We start from the raw sequence: 18,078 nt of genomic DNA on the forward strand, positions 1-18,078 counted from the left end.
CCCTACACAACAGTCTCAGAAAGATAAATAATCATTCATTTTCTTACTATTTCTGAAATTTAGAAATAAGTTTAAGAACGAGTGCAATAAGTTAGAACAAGACCCACTTAAGTATGTGCAACCTCTGATAAAAAATGAAAAATTGAGCCAGTTATCATGACAATTTAAGCTTAAAAAGTAATTTTCTTGAGTTACCTGGCTATCTGAAGCAAATGAGCCTTTTTAGTTCAATTTATACAAAGTGCCCTTAATTCTTCATGGTATTTTGTGCAAAGCCAAGAAAAGCCTATATTTCTCTTCTTGCTGAAACAAAAAATTATGCTGAAGATAAAGTTAAATCTAATCTATACTATAAATCATGACATCGAAATAAATCTACCTTTAACTGATTTGGTTGAATCTTCCCTATCAAAGCAAAGCAAAAGTTATTTTAAGAATGTCTAAAAGTTCATATATATGTCATAGCGTAACTGTTTTCCTATTCCTTCATTATGTATTTTACAACTAGCATCAAATGTTATCTTGCTTTGTAACTCCAGGAAATATTCTAATCCAACAAAACAGGATGATTCCTACTCATTTCTCAGCAAGAAAACTAATTTTCAGACACTGTGATGATAAAATGAATGTCTTCTCATCCCACTTCCCTACCCCCAAAATAATTTGACATTCTAAAAGTCCAGTGCTTTTAAAAATGCTGCATTCAAAGCTCCAATATATATATAATACATAATAATTCTATCCCTTGATTCTTATATTTTTTAAGGATTTAAATTTCTTATAGTTTTTTTAATGCTTTTTGAAGATTTTAGATGCATCCAAAACCCCAATTCTTCTCAGATAATTTTAGTTGTAATTTAAAACTACCTTCTAAACAAGACTTTAATTCTGAAGGAACCAAGTACCAATGATAACCCAATCTTCTCTCCATAATTGGACATACAGCTCTTCCTCCATTTTCAGGGTAATTAATAATTGGATAAGTTTAAAAAAGCGGGAGAAAAGAAAGAAAGAAAGACTAGTCTATCAGAAATACCATTTTTAATGTAGTCATCAGTAATATGACATGAATTAGTCTACTGTTATTTCATAGTGAAATTGATATAAAGAAAATCGATTGTCCTCTTCTCACTAATCAAATCTTAACTACTTTTTGGAGACATTAAACAATAATTTTAAATGGTCCCAAACCAGGTCTGTCTAATCTCAATGACTAAACATGAGGCAATACAAAATACTCTAGGCTTGGAGTAATTTAAAGCATTTATAGTCTTATCTTTTTGATCCATTCTCAAAGTCTAATGTCATGTATTTAAAGAACTACTTCTAATTCCATCGATTGTGCATAGATTCCAGATGGAGGGAGCTCTGATCATTACTTGGTAGTATTATTTAGATTAGACAGAAGACTGTAACTCTACCTAACACAATTCAATATAGATTCTACTTATAAACATTACACTAAGTCTGAGTCAAATCTCTTAACAAAAGTTTTGAAGAGAGGTACTTGGTGGGTATATGGGGCTTAGGTATTCAACAGTATCACTTTTCCAAGAGTAGTGAAAAATATTTCCTAGAATAAAAGTGAAGGAATGGTAAAATTAATGTAATAAAGTTTTCGGAAAAAATTTTGCTTTAAAATGCATAATTTGTTTTCAGGTTTTTTTAAGGAAAATATACACTAATCAGTTTAATGCTCTGATACTTCATTATTTAATATATACCAAAAATAATTATTTTTAGGAACAGTGATATTTTAGGTGATATCTGAGAATAGTCTAACACATTAAAAAAAAGAAGTGAAATAACATTTTAAAGATATATGTTCATTTGTATCACCATCTTATTTTCAAAAAGACTCAATGCAGTAAATTTATGTACTTTAATTTTGATTACTAAAGTACCATTACCGTATTAATTTTGCACATTTGTATTAATACTTTAGTGGCAGTTTATGCTTATTTTTGATTTTTAAAGAAAACATATTAATATAAATCATTCAAAGCGGTTTTCCCTCTGTGCTTCACTTTACTCTTACTAATGTGTATTATCTAATTGTTCGAATTGTGAGATAAAGAGAAAAAGACACAAAGAGAAAGAAAGAGGAGATAAAAGCATCATTTTTCCAGTCTGACTTCTCAGTGAGAGTATAAATACTATGACTTCTCTCACGACAGAGATCACACACAGACGTGCACACACATCCCTGTATTTCTAATCGCTTTTCAGTTGGAGTGACAGCGTTTTCTCATCGTTTGCACTTTAGTATCATTCAGTTCCCTGGCGTCCTTCCAATGATCCTTTTCTCAGAAAAACCTGGTTTTCACCTCTCCTTGTTTACAGCGCATTCAAACTTCCCAGCTCTCTTCTCTCTTCTGCTTTTCTGACTTTCACTTATAAGTAAATGGAAGGCCTGAAAAGCCTCCTTGCTGGGCAGCACTAACTTTAGAAAGTGACTTTCTAATGACTGAGAGACTGTCCTTTAGGAAATTTCAATTTTTCCATCCATGAATCACCCTCCTTAGCATTCTTTCATTATTTTAGAGATCCCTTTGTCTAGGAGCTCATTTAGAACAGTGTAGCCAAGTGGAAAGGGGTTGAGCTGAAAGTCAGTGAAATGAGGTTTCTGTCCTGGCTCTTGTTCTGCATACTCAGTGACTCTGTTGCCCTGAATTCCTGGTGATAAAAAAAGAACATTTCCTTGCTTTCCTCCCCTACCCTCCTTCTCATTCTTATACTCTTTGTTCTTCTTCTTTATCCTTCAAAGAGCTTTAAAGAAAAAATTTCATACTGTACAAAAAAACTTTGTATAAGCAAGGAGATGTTCCTAGTTAAAGAGTGACAAATCAGTGTATTGCAAAATATAGATCCTTTTGTTCACTACACAATAATAAATGTGTGTAGAGGTGTATGATGAAAGAAATAATATCTTCACGCAGGGTCTACTGTTTTGTGCCACATGCCCTGTTTATTCTTCACTAAATGGTGACATGAGTATACTATCCCAATTATATAGGTAAAAAAATAGGCCCAGAGATTTTAATATTCTTTGTTCATTCATTTTGTTAGTGCAGGGGAAAAAAAGGCTAAACACTAGTGTTTGTTATAATCTGGAAGGAGAGAGGAATATGTAGTAACTGCTTAATGGGTACAGTGTTTCTTCTTGGGGTGATAAAAGTGTTTTGGAACTACATAAAAGTGGTTGGTTGTATAATATTGTGAATATGGGAAATGTTGCTTAATTGTTACTTTAATATGATTAATTTTATGTTTTGTGAATTTCACAGAAAAGTTTTTTCATCAATAAATTTAAACAGTGTTTTATTGGGGTTAAATTAAGATTATTTTGCCCAGAAGACCCCAAAATACTCATATAATGCCTCCAAAGTAACCATACTCTGAAATCCTTGCAGGGGGAATAAAGGAGAGAAAAACAAAGTGCAAAAGTGTTTGTATCTGAGGTCTTGCCCTTAAACCTCAATATGGCACTCCAGTGGTTGGCTGGATAGGGTACTATTGTCATATAACTCTGTAGGTAAGCTATGAATGCTGAACCCAGGGCAAGCTGAAAGGACCACTTAGGCTATTGTTCACGAGCCCCAAATCAAGTCTTGAATCTTGATCCAAAGCATATCTGACAGTTTCAGAGAAAAAGGAAAAAAGCAGGCAGAAAGAGAAAAATATTCTGTTTCATTTGTTCTTAAGAGCCAGGTTTTCTTTTCTTTCTTTCTTTCTTTTTTTTTTTCTTATTGAAACAAGGTTTATTTTGCAAACAAATTAGTCTTAATTTGGCTATATTTACTGGAAATGAGGATAATTTTATTTTTCCAGGTACCTTCTATTTATTTAATTAATTTATTTATTTTAATTGGAGGCTAATTACTTTACAATACTGTAGTGGTTTTTGCCATACAATGACATGCATCAGCCACGGGTGTACATGTGTTCCCCATCCTGAAGCCACCTCCCACCTCCCTCCCCATCCCATCCCTCAGGGTCATCCCAGTGCACCAACCCTGAGCACCCTGTCTCATGCATCGAACCTGGGCTGGCAATCTGTTTCACATATAATATACACATTTCAATGTTATTCTCTCAAATCAGGAAATGAGGATAATTTTAGACAGAAAAAAATTATGTTTCAACAATATAACTTTGTGGATATTAAATTCTAGTGTTCAATTTCTTTTTTTTTTTTTTTTAATTTACTGCCTAACACTCATTTCCTGAATGGCTTCTCATTATTATTGTTATATTATTGTTAACTTTAATTTTTTTTCATTTATTTTTATTAGTTGGAGGCTGTATACTTTACAATATTGTAGTAGTTTTCTCAGATAAACAGAAATGGTTCTGTCAGTGGTGTGTGTAATTTCCTCAGTTCTGTCTTGCCACAGCAAAAATTTGAAGTGACGGCTGGACCAGTGTTACAGCTTAGTTTTATTTACAATGCAGAGGAAAATACATTCTCAAGGTGTGAGGGTGAGTCAACCCAAAAGAAGGGAAGAGAAGAGAAGCCCCGGGCTCAATTTTGGCTCCTTTTTTCATGTTTTTTCTCCTCCCCTTGAGCCTGCCCTATGTAAACTGGGCTAGTCAGGAGGGCTGTTTGTTTCACCTGAGGTCCTCACTCCGGTCTTTGGACATTCCTTTGTTCTATTTTCACAAGCTTTTCCCTTCTTTATCCTTTAACCACCGCCATTTTGGACCCCTTTAACCCACTCCAGTAATCTTATCTGGGAAATCCCATGGATTGAGGAGCCTGGTAGGCTACAGTCCATGGGGCCACTAAAAGTCAGACACAACTGAGCAACTTCACTTTCACTTCCCTATTCTAACTACCTAACAGTTCTAACCACTCTAACATTTATAAACCACAAAAACCTTGAATAACTTATTTGATAACTAAGCTCATTCTCAGGTATAAAATGGGGACACTAATAAGACTTTTTTGAGAAGGAGTTTTAATAAATTGAATGGCAATGGATGTTAATAGTATTAATAGAAGCCTTGTCACCAACAGGAAAGAACATAAGGAATAGAAGAAACAGTGGGCAAGTATTTTGCCCTTGGGCTAGTACTTTGCCCACAGGGAACAGTCCCTTATCACTCCAGGCTCTTGGAACTAAGAACATCCAAAAGCACAATATTCCAGGTGCTGAATTTTTAAATCTGGCTTAGTGGAAGCAGTTCTGGTTAGTGCTAGCCAATAGAATATTCAGAAATAAAAACTAAGCTCACTGAGGTCAGTTAATCCTCTTCCTCAGAAACAGAGAAAGGAAAACAAAATGGAGACTTCAGATTTCCACCCTTGGAGCTCAAGGTACCACATTTTTTTCTTCTCTGAGCTACTACCTCAATGGGCTAATTATGCAGAGCTTTTCTATCCTAACTGGGAATACAGGACTTGATTTTGTTGTTGTTCATGTTTATTAACAGGACAATTTTTTTGTTTTCATATTGTTTCCCCTTATTTGGCTTATTTCTCCTTTTCTTCCACTCTCCCTCAATTTAATAATAATGATAATAACTCAGTCATGTCTGACTCTTTGTGACCCCAGGGACTGTAGCCCACCAGGCTCCTCTGTCCATGGAGTTTTCCAGGCAGGAATATTGGAGTGGGTTGCCATTTCCTTCTCCAGGAAATCTTCCTGACCCAGGGGTGGAATTTGCATCTCCTGCATTGGCAGGCGGATTCTTTACCACAGGTGCCTCTCTCAGTTCAGCCAACCTCAAAATAACCCTTTAATAACCCCCTGTGTTTCCATCCATATTTTTATCCATGCTAATATAATTCTACAGCATACCACATTATAAATTCTAGCATAAGTAGATCTTCGTCATTATTTTTATGTATCTACAACTTTCTTTTTTATTTTTATTTGACTATAACTTATGTAAATCTATGTATTTAATTAGAAAGTTGTAATGAATTCATTTTAGTGGCATTATAACTTTTTAGACTATAATTGTATCTACTTTAGTCAAACATTCTTCTATTTATGGGCATCCATTTTGTTTCCAAAATTCATGCTACCCAAAATAATTCTACCACAAATGTCCTTGTATCCACCAATAAAACTGGGTGTATTTCTCTATGTGACACTTTTTTAATTGAAATTGTTAGGCCAGAGTGTATATGTTTTACAAGCTGTAATAAGGGTACTTTCACATGGAAAACAAATATTAAAAAAAAAACCCTAGAATCCTGTATGTTAAACAGCTATACAATATATGCATATTTAACATACCAGACATACTAGTGAATCACAAATTATAGTATCTGATACACAGGGGTTACAAATCAGTAAAAGATATGAATATTCTAATCTGTATTTTCTAAAAATTTTAGGGCAGAGAAACTAAAAATCTGCATAACAGTAATAAAATTTTAGGTTTAGAGGAGGAGCAAGTAGATTAGAATACTTTCTACTTCCTGTTATTTCAATCTTATTCAGTACATACTCTTTTCTTTTACTTTGACATATTTATAAAATGTAACCATTACAACTGCATAAGTATCATACAGTAAATATTTTATGAATTTTTTTGAAACAATGATATGAAGGAAGTGTTTTCACCAAGAAGTCTATAATTCTCAAAAAAGTGTAGAGAGTCAGAGTGACTTGACTTGTTAAAGATAATTTCTTCAGCTTATAGCAATGCTGACAGGAAGAACAACATTTAAAAGTGAAGGAGAACCTTACATGAAGAAGAAAGACAGCAGGTTTGGATGTGGGAAGAATGATCTGTATGCTGGAGAGCTCTGTGCTCACTGTACCATATTTCATAACAAGTAGTTGTGATACGTGTTGACCAGAATTCAAACGACAAGTTACATACAACTAATGAGGGACAAAGAAGTTTCATCTGCTGAGATAACCTAGGATACTGTCAAAATAAAATTTAGGATTATGTTGACAGTGTACTGTTAAGGTGTTTAAAAAGAATTATGTTTAGTTTCAATAGGGTCACTTCTGTTCTCACTGGAAATGATAGGGTCAGTTCAGTTCAGTCACTCACTTGTGTCCGACTCTATGCGACCCAATGAATCACAGCATGCCAGGCCTCCCTGTCCATCACCAACTCCCAGAGTTTACTCAAACTCATGCCCATCGAGTCAGTGATGCCATCCAGCCATCTCATCCTCTGTCGTCCCCTTCTCCTCCTGCCCCCAATCCCTCCCAGCATCAGGGTCTTTTCCAATGAGTCAACTCTTCGCATGAGGTGGCCAAAGTACTGGAGTTTCAGCTTCAGCATCAGTCCTTCCAATGAACACCCAGGACTGATCTCCTTTAGCATGGACTGGTTGGATCTCCTTGCAGTCCAAGGGACTCTCAAGAGTCTTCTCCAACACCACAGCTCAAAAGCATCAAGTTTTTCGGCGCTCAGCTTTCTTCACAGTCCAACTCTCACATCCATACATGACCACTGGAAAAACCATAAATCTATCAACTCTTGCCTTGAAACAATATCCCTTCCCTAACTGAGATCTCTTGACTATCTCCAAGGACTGAAGATTTGTTAAATTCAGCTTTTGCTGGAGGATGCATTTTGTAATTTATTTCACAGTATTCTACCATGATTAGGAAGTTTTGCACTAATGGATTTTTGAGCTCTTTGCTCTCAGTTGGTAGAATGTAAGTTTATTCATTAAATCATGTAACAGGGGCTTGTTTGTCTTTGATGAAAATGTTAAGAAAATGCAATTTAAAACAAAAACTTTATTAGTCAAGTCATCAGATAAATTTCCAATTGGAAATCAAACTACCATAAACATATTTAGGCAGTTCATTTTTTATTATACTTACTCAGTCAGAAATATTTGCAAATTACAAATCACTCCATTTTAAGAGTCCCTTGTACAGTTGACAAGAACTAGGTGATAAGGTTATTCAGTTTAAGTATATTTGTGGAATGATCACTGTACGTAATATATGACTGGTTTGGTAAAATCAAGAAACTGAATATAATTAGAGTACCAGTATAACATACCAATGGAGCAAACCAATGGAGAAATTCATGAAAAACTGTATCAGGGATCATTTTAAAGACAGCTTTAAGTATAATCTAGTCATGTGAAGTGGTTGCTTCTAGGTTATTTGTCCTGTCTCAAATACAGATCTATTCTTAAATTATACTATATTACATTCAGAGAAATAAATAATAAAAAGTGGAAGTTCTTTAGGAAGTGGATAAAAAATTCAGATCTACAGGCAAAATAATGTATTAGCTGTTGTTGTTTAGTCACTATGTCATGTCTGACTCTGTTGTGATTCAATGGACTGTATACCGCCAGGCTCCTCTGTCCATGGGATTTCCCAGGCAAGAATACTGGAGTGGGTTGCCATTTCCTTCTCCAGGGGATCTTCCCAACCCAGGGATCGAACTGCATTGTCAGGCAGATTCTTTACCACTGAGCCACCATGGAAGCCCCAAAATAATAGATTTGGTACTTAACATATCTGACAATACTAGGGTCAGTAGTTTGTAATTTTTAAGATAGTTTGAAAATTACTCTTATCTGATACTTAGTTGCCTGGCCTAGTTGAAGTCTGAAATCCTGGGGATCTTCTTACTCCCAGCTAGAAAGGGTAGTGTTCTAGCTAAACTTTTGCAGAAACTTTTATTAATTCTGTAATTCCCCATAGTCCTCAAGTTTCCCCAGATATCTCTAGTAAATAGGTGCATGCCATGGAGATTAAAAGAAAAATCTGTTTACCATACCAATGACAGATTTTTGTCGCTTGCTCACTTGCCTCAAAAGATGTATCCACAATGGGAAGAGATAATCCCCTAGAAAGGGAATTCATTTTCCATTTTCAGCAAATACCCTGACCCTGTCATGTTTGTCCTTGGGAAGACTGGGAGACTAGAGGACTATATTCATATCTATCTTTCTGATGTTGATCTGAGTTTTCTATTTTCCCAATAAAATTCATTTGTTATCCCATGACATGTGACATAACAGGATTTACCCATGACTCCTACATATCCAGTGGCAGCCCAAAGTGAGTCTTTTGGCACAAAATTGAAAGAAAATAAAGTTAACATCCAATGTCATTTTACCTTAAACATTGTATCTATCTCAAATATTAAAATATGTAAATACATATTCATTTGTTGAACTTCTTTTGAGTCCAGTGACCACTGTTTTTTTCTTTTCTATTTTTCCTTGTACTAGCAACAAATCTAATGCAAATTTCAGGATTTCCACTAAATTTTTAAAGCAAAAAGAACTTAAAGACATTTGTGCAGCAATATAACTATTAAATTTTATTATTTAACTGCTAAAGCAGTCGCCATCAAGTATCAATTAATAGGATTTTAGTGACTTAATTTCATTGTTTTTTCTTATGTAATTTTGCTTTAATCTGGAAAGCACCCTCTTTCCTTTTATATTATTTTATCAACTTATGCAATGTTTAGTAAGATGTCGGTTAGTTATAAAATGGTCTGGTGACACAATTTTGTGAACAAGCCTTGAATTTTGGTAAGCAGTTGTGAATGAAAGAGAAAGAGCATCAGCATACAAGTGAGAAGCATTAATGTGTCATGGGCAGTCAGTATAGAAATATCAGAAAAAATAAAACTTTGGGTATTTTGGTATAGGTAAAGCAGAAGGCAGTTAAGAGAGTTATTCTTGTATTTGGAATTAAAATAGATATTTGATCATTTATTTTTAATCTGTATAATATTCATCTAAGCTGTATAAATGTTAAAATATAGATTAACTGATACTGACCTTATTGTGTAAGTTTTCTCAAAAGTAATCAGTAATCTCTTATTTATAGAATAATTTATTCTCTACAAATTATAAAGTTCTGTGCTGCATTTCATAGTTTAATTTTATCTTTCCCCTTGAAATATTATCATTTACTATATAGAATAATATTTCATTATTTCATTCTTCTGACGTTCTTCCCAACTTTTCTTGCATCTTTCTCATTATCTGACTGTAGTCATCTTTATCATCCTCCCAGCATCTCTTAATGTGGACATTCCTGAAAGTCTTTTCCCTCTAAATATTTCATTTTTACTAATTGTATTGATTTTGAATAGTCACCCAATGTCATTCATTGAGCTTCAGCTACATTCTGAAATCCATCTCTGTATTTCCAAATCTTCAAGTGTTGGTAGTATGTCAAATAATGAATATCATGTCTTCCTTGACTCATAACTTTCCATCATGGTGTGTTTCCTAAATAAAATTGAATATATAATGTCATTTTTCAATACAACCTCAATGTATCTTTCAAACCTTAAACTATTACTATTTCATGTAACTCATCTTTATCTAAACTGAAGAACTTGCTAATTTCAGTATGTCTTTATTTTCATGTTTCTGCCCATTCACCTCTCTCCTTGAAAAATCTACACATTGTCAATGCCTTTGAGAAAATTGCATACCAGCAATAAAATGTTTCTGAAGCCCAATTCTCAGTTTACTTAAATTCTAAACTGTATCTAACTTCTGTCATGATATTCTTCATGATATTCACCTACTTATGCTATACTTGGAGATCAGTCAGTCACTCATTTGGAGTTTAGACCTCATTAGAATTTTGCATTTTTACTTATTTGCATTTTGAGGACATATGATTTATATCTGTGATAAGAATATGTTGACATCTCTTTTCCTATGTGGCTTATCTCAGGTTTTAGACTCTAAAACTAGAGAACAAAAGGAAAGCTGTAGTTCATATTTTGACCCTCCATAGCATCTAGTACAGTATCTTGTTAAACTGGGAGCTTGAACACTGTTATTTAGAATAAATAATTGAAAGGGATATGTATCAGATTCCTAAGATCAGAGGATTTGATTACAGATTTATTGCTTGATTTGTTGTTGTTCTGTCGCTCAGTTCTGTTTGACTCTTTGCGACCCCACGGGCTGCAGCACGCCAGGCCTCCCTCTCCTTCAACATCTCCCGGAGCTTGCTCAAACTCGCGTCCATTGAATCAGTGATGCCATGCAGCCATCTTGTCCTCTGTCGTCCCCTTCTCCTCCTGCCTCAGTCTTTCCCAGCATCAGGATCTTTTCTAATGAGTCAGCTCTTGCCTAATTATTCTTTAGTTTATAAATTGCCCATTTCTAAGAGTAATAACATGGACATTCATACTCGTACAGAACAGAATTTTGGACTCTGTGGGAGAAGGCGAGGGTGGGATGTTTCGAGAGAACAGCATTGAAACATGCATATTATCTATAGTGAAACAGATCACCAGCCCAGGTTGGATGCATGAGACAAGTGCTTGGGCCTGGTGCACTGGGAAGACCCAGAGGAATCGGGTGGAGAGGGAGGTGGGAGGGGGGATCGGGATGGGGAATACGTGTAACTCCATGGCTGATTCATGTCAATGTATGACAAAACCCACTACAATATTGTAAAGTAATTAGCCTCCAACTAATAAAAATAAATGAAAAAAAAAATCCTATATATTCACCATTCATAGATTATTTTTTAATTCTAGATTCTAGAAATAGTTCATCCAGAAAAAATATCACTCATTTGTTTCCCTTTAAGTCACTGTAGTATGTAAATCTGCATTATATACATTTTGTTTTCTCAGTCTTTCTTATATTTTCCAACTATTATAATGAGAAATTGAGAATATTAGCCATAAAAATAACTCATAGCATTGTTGATATATTTCTTTTAAAAAAAAGTCTATGTAATTGTGTGGAAAAGTACTAATAATGAGATCCCATTCCAATTAAGATGGTAGAGGATTTACAGTGTCAGCTAATTCACAACAGGGACATTTCAAGTCTGTGTAAGTACTAATTATTTCACAAAAAGATTTTAGAATTTTAAGAACAACAGAATGCCTGGGTCATTTTTGAATCCTGATTACAGGCTTAAAGGATATATATATATATATACATATATATATATACATATATATATATATATATATGTAATCAAAAGTAAATATTCTTCATTATAAAACATGTTCTGTTTCTGCCCTTCTGAAAGGCCAAAAGAGGCTCTAACCTGGCTTGCAGACAGAGAAGAGTCAACAATTATTAGTTACCTAAAAGTGGAGGGAATTAGGATCTGATGTTCAAGTGCTTTCAGAGAACAGATTTATAACCATATCAGTCCAAAAGGGTGAAAAAGACAGGAAGTAGATATTTATCCTTGTCCAGAATGCAAATGACGAGTAAGGGGAAAAGAGTAATCAGTGGGAAATTGACTGATCTCCAAATGTGACAAACAAGTAGGGGGAGTCCATAAAGAAAACATCAGATATTCAGCTACGTGATCACCCAGGAAAACCTGCAGAACACAGTCTCTGAGGATAGAATTGCTAAATTAAAATGATAAAAAAATAAAAAGAAAATATTGATGGTTAATAAGTATGTCTCAGAAAAAGCACTGTCTGAGTTTACATGTAATGAGTCAAACTGATTCAAAAATAAGGGTCACAGCAAAGTCTAATCAGAAACAAGTATACAATATCAGTGTTAGAGGGATATGAGTAAGGAAAAGCCATCCTCTCACAAAATTCCACAAGATAATAACTAGTGGGCCACCAACCAATTTATTTATCATTATTCATTCCTTCTCTTTTCTTTGCTGTTATATAAAACTAAAAAGAAAACTTTCTGCTGACTGTGGAAGACTAGGTTCTTTGGAGCAAACAATCCACACCTTATTGAGAACTAGGACGTCTGGGTAACATAACACACACACACACACACACACACACACACACACACACACACGCGCACACACAACTGTTTGTAAGTTTAAGAAAGTTAAAATGTCAATGAAAAATTGAAGGATTCCATATGAGAGAGAAGAAAACTTCAGGGATGTGAGTCTGAAATTGGTGCTTTCTTTTTTAAAAGCACTGGACCTCAAAGTGTGGCCCCAGGTAAGAAGCATCAGCATCACCTTCTGAGTAATGCAAATTCTCCAGCAATACTCAAGATCCAATGAATGGAGAAATATGAGAGTGGAGTCCAGAGATCTGCATTTTAACAAACACTCCAGGTGATTCTGATGTACTCTAAAGTTTCAGAAAACTATCCATGATGGATTTAATGGTTTAAAAGTAATTATTAGAACACATTAAAATGCTTCTGATAGGGTCATAGTGCTGATGGAATAAAAATTAGAATTATAAGCCTCCAAAGAGGAGTTAGATATCTACAGATAATATTCATATACTTTATGCCATTAGGGTAGAAAAATATTTTTAAATTGGAAACAAATATCCCCAAATAGGAAAATGATAAATTGGATCACATTAAAATGTGTAACTTATGTTCATCAAAAGTCACCTCTAGTTTTAAAAAAAAAAAAAGATGAGTCAGAGTGGAAGAGAATATTTGCATGACATGTAATTAATAAATAGGTCACATTTAGAATATATTTTAAGAAAAACACCTCTGTGCATCAATATAAAATAAACAATCTAAAAGAGAAATGGAAATGAGAATTGCTAGAAATATCCTAAGGATAAAATGAAGAGTTTGATGTATCAAGAAACTGAGACAAGTTCAGGATTATTGGAGTTCAATATAGGGAATGGCTAGACATGAAAACAGAGAGGAAAGTAGTGACCTGAAAAGACATTGTGTGTAAGTAGGGGATTGTAAAAAATGAAGGGAATAAGATAACAGATAGACCCATTAAAAAGCTGTGACCTTAATCCATGTTATAGATCACAGAGCCACCTACTATAGAAATGGCAGTGGCAACTGGAAAGATGTAGCATAAATCATGTGTGTGTGTGTACACATACTTACATGTACAGGCCTTGGTGAATGATTGAATATGAAGGGTAAGGAATGAGGAGACAAATTTAAACCCAGGTTTCTGACTTGAGCATCAAGAACCGTTTGCAAGAAAGTAAATCAAGAGAAAAAATGTTTTATTTTAATTTCTATATTTTTACTGTCTTTCTCATGTTGTTCAGTCACTTAGTCATGTCCGACTCTTTTCGACCCCATGGACTGCAGCATGCCAGACTTCCCTGTCCGTCACCAATTCCCAGAGCTTGCTCAAATTCATGTCCACCGAGTCAGTGATGCCATCCAACCATTTCATCCCCTGTCATCCCCTTCCCCTCCTGACTTCAGTCTTTCCCAGCATCAGGGTCTTTTCCAATGAGTCAGTTCTTCATATCAGGTAGCCAAAGTCCAATGTAGTAGATAATATTTTTATCCCATTTACAGATCAGGAGGTTAACAAAACTAAGTAAATGGCCCCAATTCACAAAACTAGCCTGTGGCAAATTGAGATTTACACCCAGATAATGTGATTCTGGAGTCTGTGGTCTTAATCATCCTGGTGTATCACTAAAGTGGGCTTAACTTGTTTCTTTTTCTCCTGCTAATGTAATAGTATTTACTATGGCTTTTAACTTGGTTGCTCTGATTGGAAAATTTCCCTTAGCAGTAGCCTGTACCAGCAGGTTGAGGAAAAATGCTGGGATCCTCAAATTCTCTTTATGAGATAAAGTCCCAATGTGTGCTACTGATGGGCATAATTTGCAATGAATGAATGTCCCCTTCATTGCCTCCAATCATTTCTCTGGGCAGGTAGCACTGAAGTTACACTATATTCTAAGGATTTGTCTATCCTTAGAATAAAGGATATTTTAACAGGGATGTGATAGTTAAAAGAAGAAAAAGATACGGAATGATGGCTAAACGTGTGGTTCTGAACAAACAGGACCCATTCTCTACAGAATTCTGGACATTTCTGGACAACTCACATCAGTACATAGTATCCACAATGGAGTTTAGATATTCCAGAACATGAGTTTTGGTGAAGTTTAGCTCACCAAGCAACTGTTCCTTTTATAATACAGTTAGCATTCAGTGATCATAAGCTTTGCTTCAACAAGAGTGGAATTTTTATTCTCAAACTTGGTATATGTAATAATCAGTTAATTTCCAGGTTAATATATATCATTATTGTTTCAAGTAACAGGGTGAACTCCAGGAGCATTTGTTGAAAATATCAAAAGTTCAAGAACCAAGACCAGGTTTTCCAAAGGGTAGGGAAAATCCCTTAGAATGAGAGTCTACTTCTGAAATCAGGATATCATCATAAAGGTATTTTTACTCTTGCTCAGAATTTTCTAGGACCTACTAGATCTTTATAGGATGGAAACTAACATAATAATTTTATTGATGATTAAATCAGTATCAGTGCTCTGTGGGTGCCAGTAGCTGAAAGGAGACCTGGATATTTTAAGGGATAAAAGATAATTTGTCCAAAGGGATCTAAGTGTATCTATCTGATATCATCATGAAACAAACCACCCAAACATATAGTGTATTAAAACAGCGTTCACTTATTATTATTCACTTACTGCAGCATGGCTCACAGATGGCTGATCTAGGTTGCACTTGGCTCTCTTCATTTTTGAAGGTGGTTCTGCTTCATCCTACTAGGAACAGCAGATTTTCTCAAGTACAGTATTATCTTGGTGATGACAGAGGTGCTAAATGGTAAGCAGAATCGTGGGGGGAGGGAACTTCTTAAGTTCAAGGCTCAGAAGGATTCTTATTTGGTGAAAGCAGTTCATATGGCCCAAACCAAGGTTGAGGTGTGGAGGAACACAGGATAAAGGGAAATGTGTAGCCCAAGGTAAGGCCGTGGCTGGAGCGTAGATGATGGAAGAGTTGAAGAATCCAGGCTAAGAATTCAATCAACCCTTCTTGTAAGCTTTCAAAATTACAAAAATTATATATACCAGGCTCTAGGAAAAATAGGAAGAACAATAAGAAAAATCTCAATCTAAAATTCATATAGAGAATCTCATTTAGGTAGCATCCTGCCCACAACCTAGCTGACCTCTTACTGACATCTGTAAATGCCTTATTCTTACAGGAAGTAAAGAAACTGAGAGAGAAATTCTGTTTTGCTTCTTTGGGTCACATGTACCCACTCCTACTCCCAGGAGTGAAGGGTGGAGGTGCTCTTAGTTTGGCAATCCATGATCATCCTAAAGCCACAAGTGTGGGGATGTTACTCAACTCAGGTTCAGCTGCTTGTTGCTTGAAAATCAATATTTGAAAAGCAAGTGCCGGTAGAAGCAGAAAACATCACTTTTAATCAGAAAACCAGCCTTCTGGGGAGAAGGCAGACCCGTGTCTCAAATCCAACTCCAGAGATTCTGCTTGGTCATGAAAGTTTTTAAAGGGAAAAGGGGAAGTACTCTCAGTTAATCACTGAGTTAGGAAATCAGACTCATTCCCATCTTCTACTACTTGAAGGCTTGTTGACTCATTGTGGTCTTTCTTTAGATGCTAATTTCTTCACACAATTTATTGGAGAGATTATTGAAGGGGAAGTTAGAAAAGAGATCTGGTCATCTGTTAATTACTTATTCCTCATTTTTACTTCTCTGATCTATGGAAAGAACCATCAGGTTAAGGCAAGGATATCCCGTGCTCAAAAGGTTTGAAAGGCATTTTTGAGCCAGACAGGAGTAGAACATTGGGATACTTGGTTTAAGGTTAATTAAAACACAGCTTTGCTAAAGTGACAAGACAAAAGAGGTCTCCTGTAAAGAGCTCTTTCCTGCCAAAAGCTGGCCACAAATCTCCACTTGTCAGACATTATTCCATTTCTGTGGGATTATGGGCAAATTCTGTCATCTGTAACTTCTTCATGTTGACATAGGGTGCCATATTCTTACAATGGAAGATGTTGACATAGGTGTGTAGTTCTCTTTGCTGACAATTTTAGTTGCTTGCTTAATTTATAGGCAGGGAAAGCTACAGTTATTTTGATGCTCACAAAAATATAGATTATTGTGAGCAATCGTGTTAATCCCAATCTCTTAAGGCCATTTACTGGAATTGTACTAACCATAGATTCAGGACTGCTCAAAATGGAGCAGCTTATGTCACAGTTACAATCTGGTTACCATTCAGTTAGCTTTTTCCCTCTGATGGATGTTATAGTATCCGTAGAACAGCTCAAGAATGTGCATCAAACCTTGAGTCTATGATTCTATTGTCCTAATCATTAACTACCTGAAAGTCCTCTTTTGTGTTTCAGAGATGCCTGGGAGACTTCAACTTTTCTACAAATAAGGGTCGGGGACGTGGAGGGGGCCTTTGTGCTTGGGTGGGCAGGGAGGGCTGCAGGATTCTGCTCAGTTCCAGGGATAATTTGTTTCCCTAAAGAAATGATAGATTCTACTCTGCTGAAAATAAAGGAGAAAATATTCTGGACTGATGAAAGTAGCTGATGTCTACTACAATTGCTTAGGACACTTTGACATCCAGTTGTATATTATCCTTATCAAAATTATCCCATCTGGGGTATGATGTCAGGGTCATCACCAAAACTGAGACAAAGAGACATAATCTTAAATTATGAATGAACTAATGAGTTCAATCCTTGCAGGATCAAGGGAACAGAACAAATATGAACTGAAGGATCATTTTACAAGATAAGAGTTAGACATTGCAGTAAATGTGAGCCACTTATTAAAAGTTTTGGGACTCTGGTGCTTTGGAATTTTGAAACAATTATGCCAGTCTGTTTTCAGCCTAGAGGTGGAAATGCCAAGTCATCTTGAGGATATTTTCTGTTCTGAGGGAAAAAAAAGAAAACCTCCTTTAGTTATGTAAATGTGGAAGTAGAAGCAATTCTCACCCTAAAGAATTAGTATAAAAAGATCTTTTTAGATTTCCTAAGATCTAGCAATTTTTTTTTCTTCCTTTAGTGTGCAGAATTCTGAAAAAAAGTAGCAGTGTTGAGCCTGTCTGGTTTAAGAATAGTAACCTTCCCTATGCTCTGTGAGACAGAAAAGGTGTTGTTATTTATTTAGGCCACTGATGTTTTTAGTGTTATTATTTTTGTTTGCAGCTAGATCAAATCTGAATGGATACATATTTCAAATTTTAATTAACCACACCATTTCATTTCTTTGTATTTCTTTATATATTCGCCCCCTTGGCAGATCTCCATATTTCCTCTTTCAAGGTTTTAAATTGATTGTGCACAACCACATTTTGGTCATTATTGCAAGATTACACTGTAGTTTTGCATAGGTGATGTCTAGTTTTCATATTAAGAACTGTGTAGAAAAAAATAGCAA

The sequence above is a fragment of the Cervus elaphus genome, chromosome 21 (genome assembly GCF_910594005.1).
Source record: "Cervus elaphus chromosome 21, mCerEla1.1, whole genome shotgun sequence".
Lineage (NCBI taxonomy): Eukaryota > Metazoa > Chordata > Mammalia > Artiodactyla > Cervidae > Cervus > Cervus elaphus.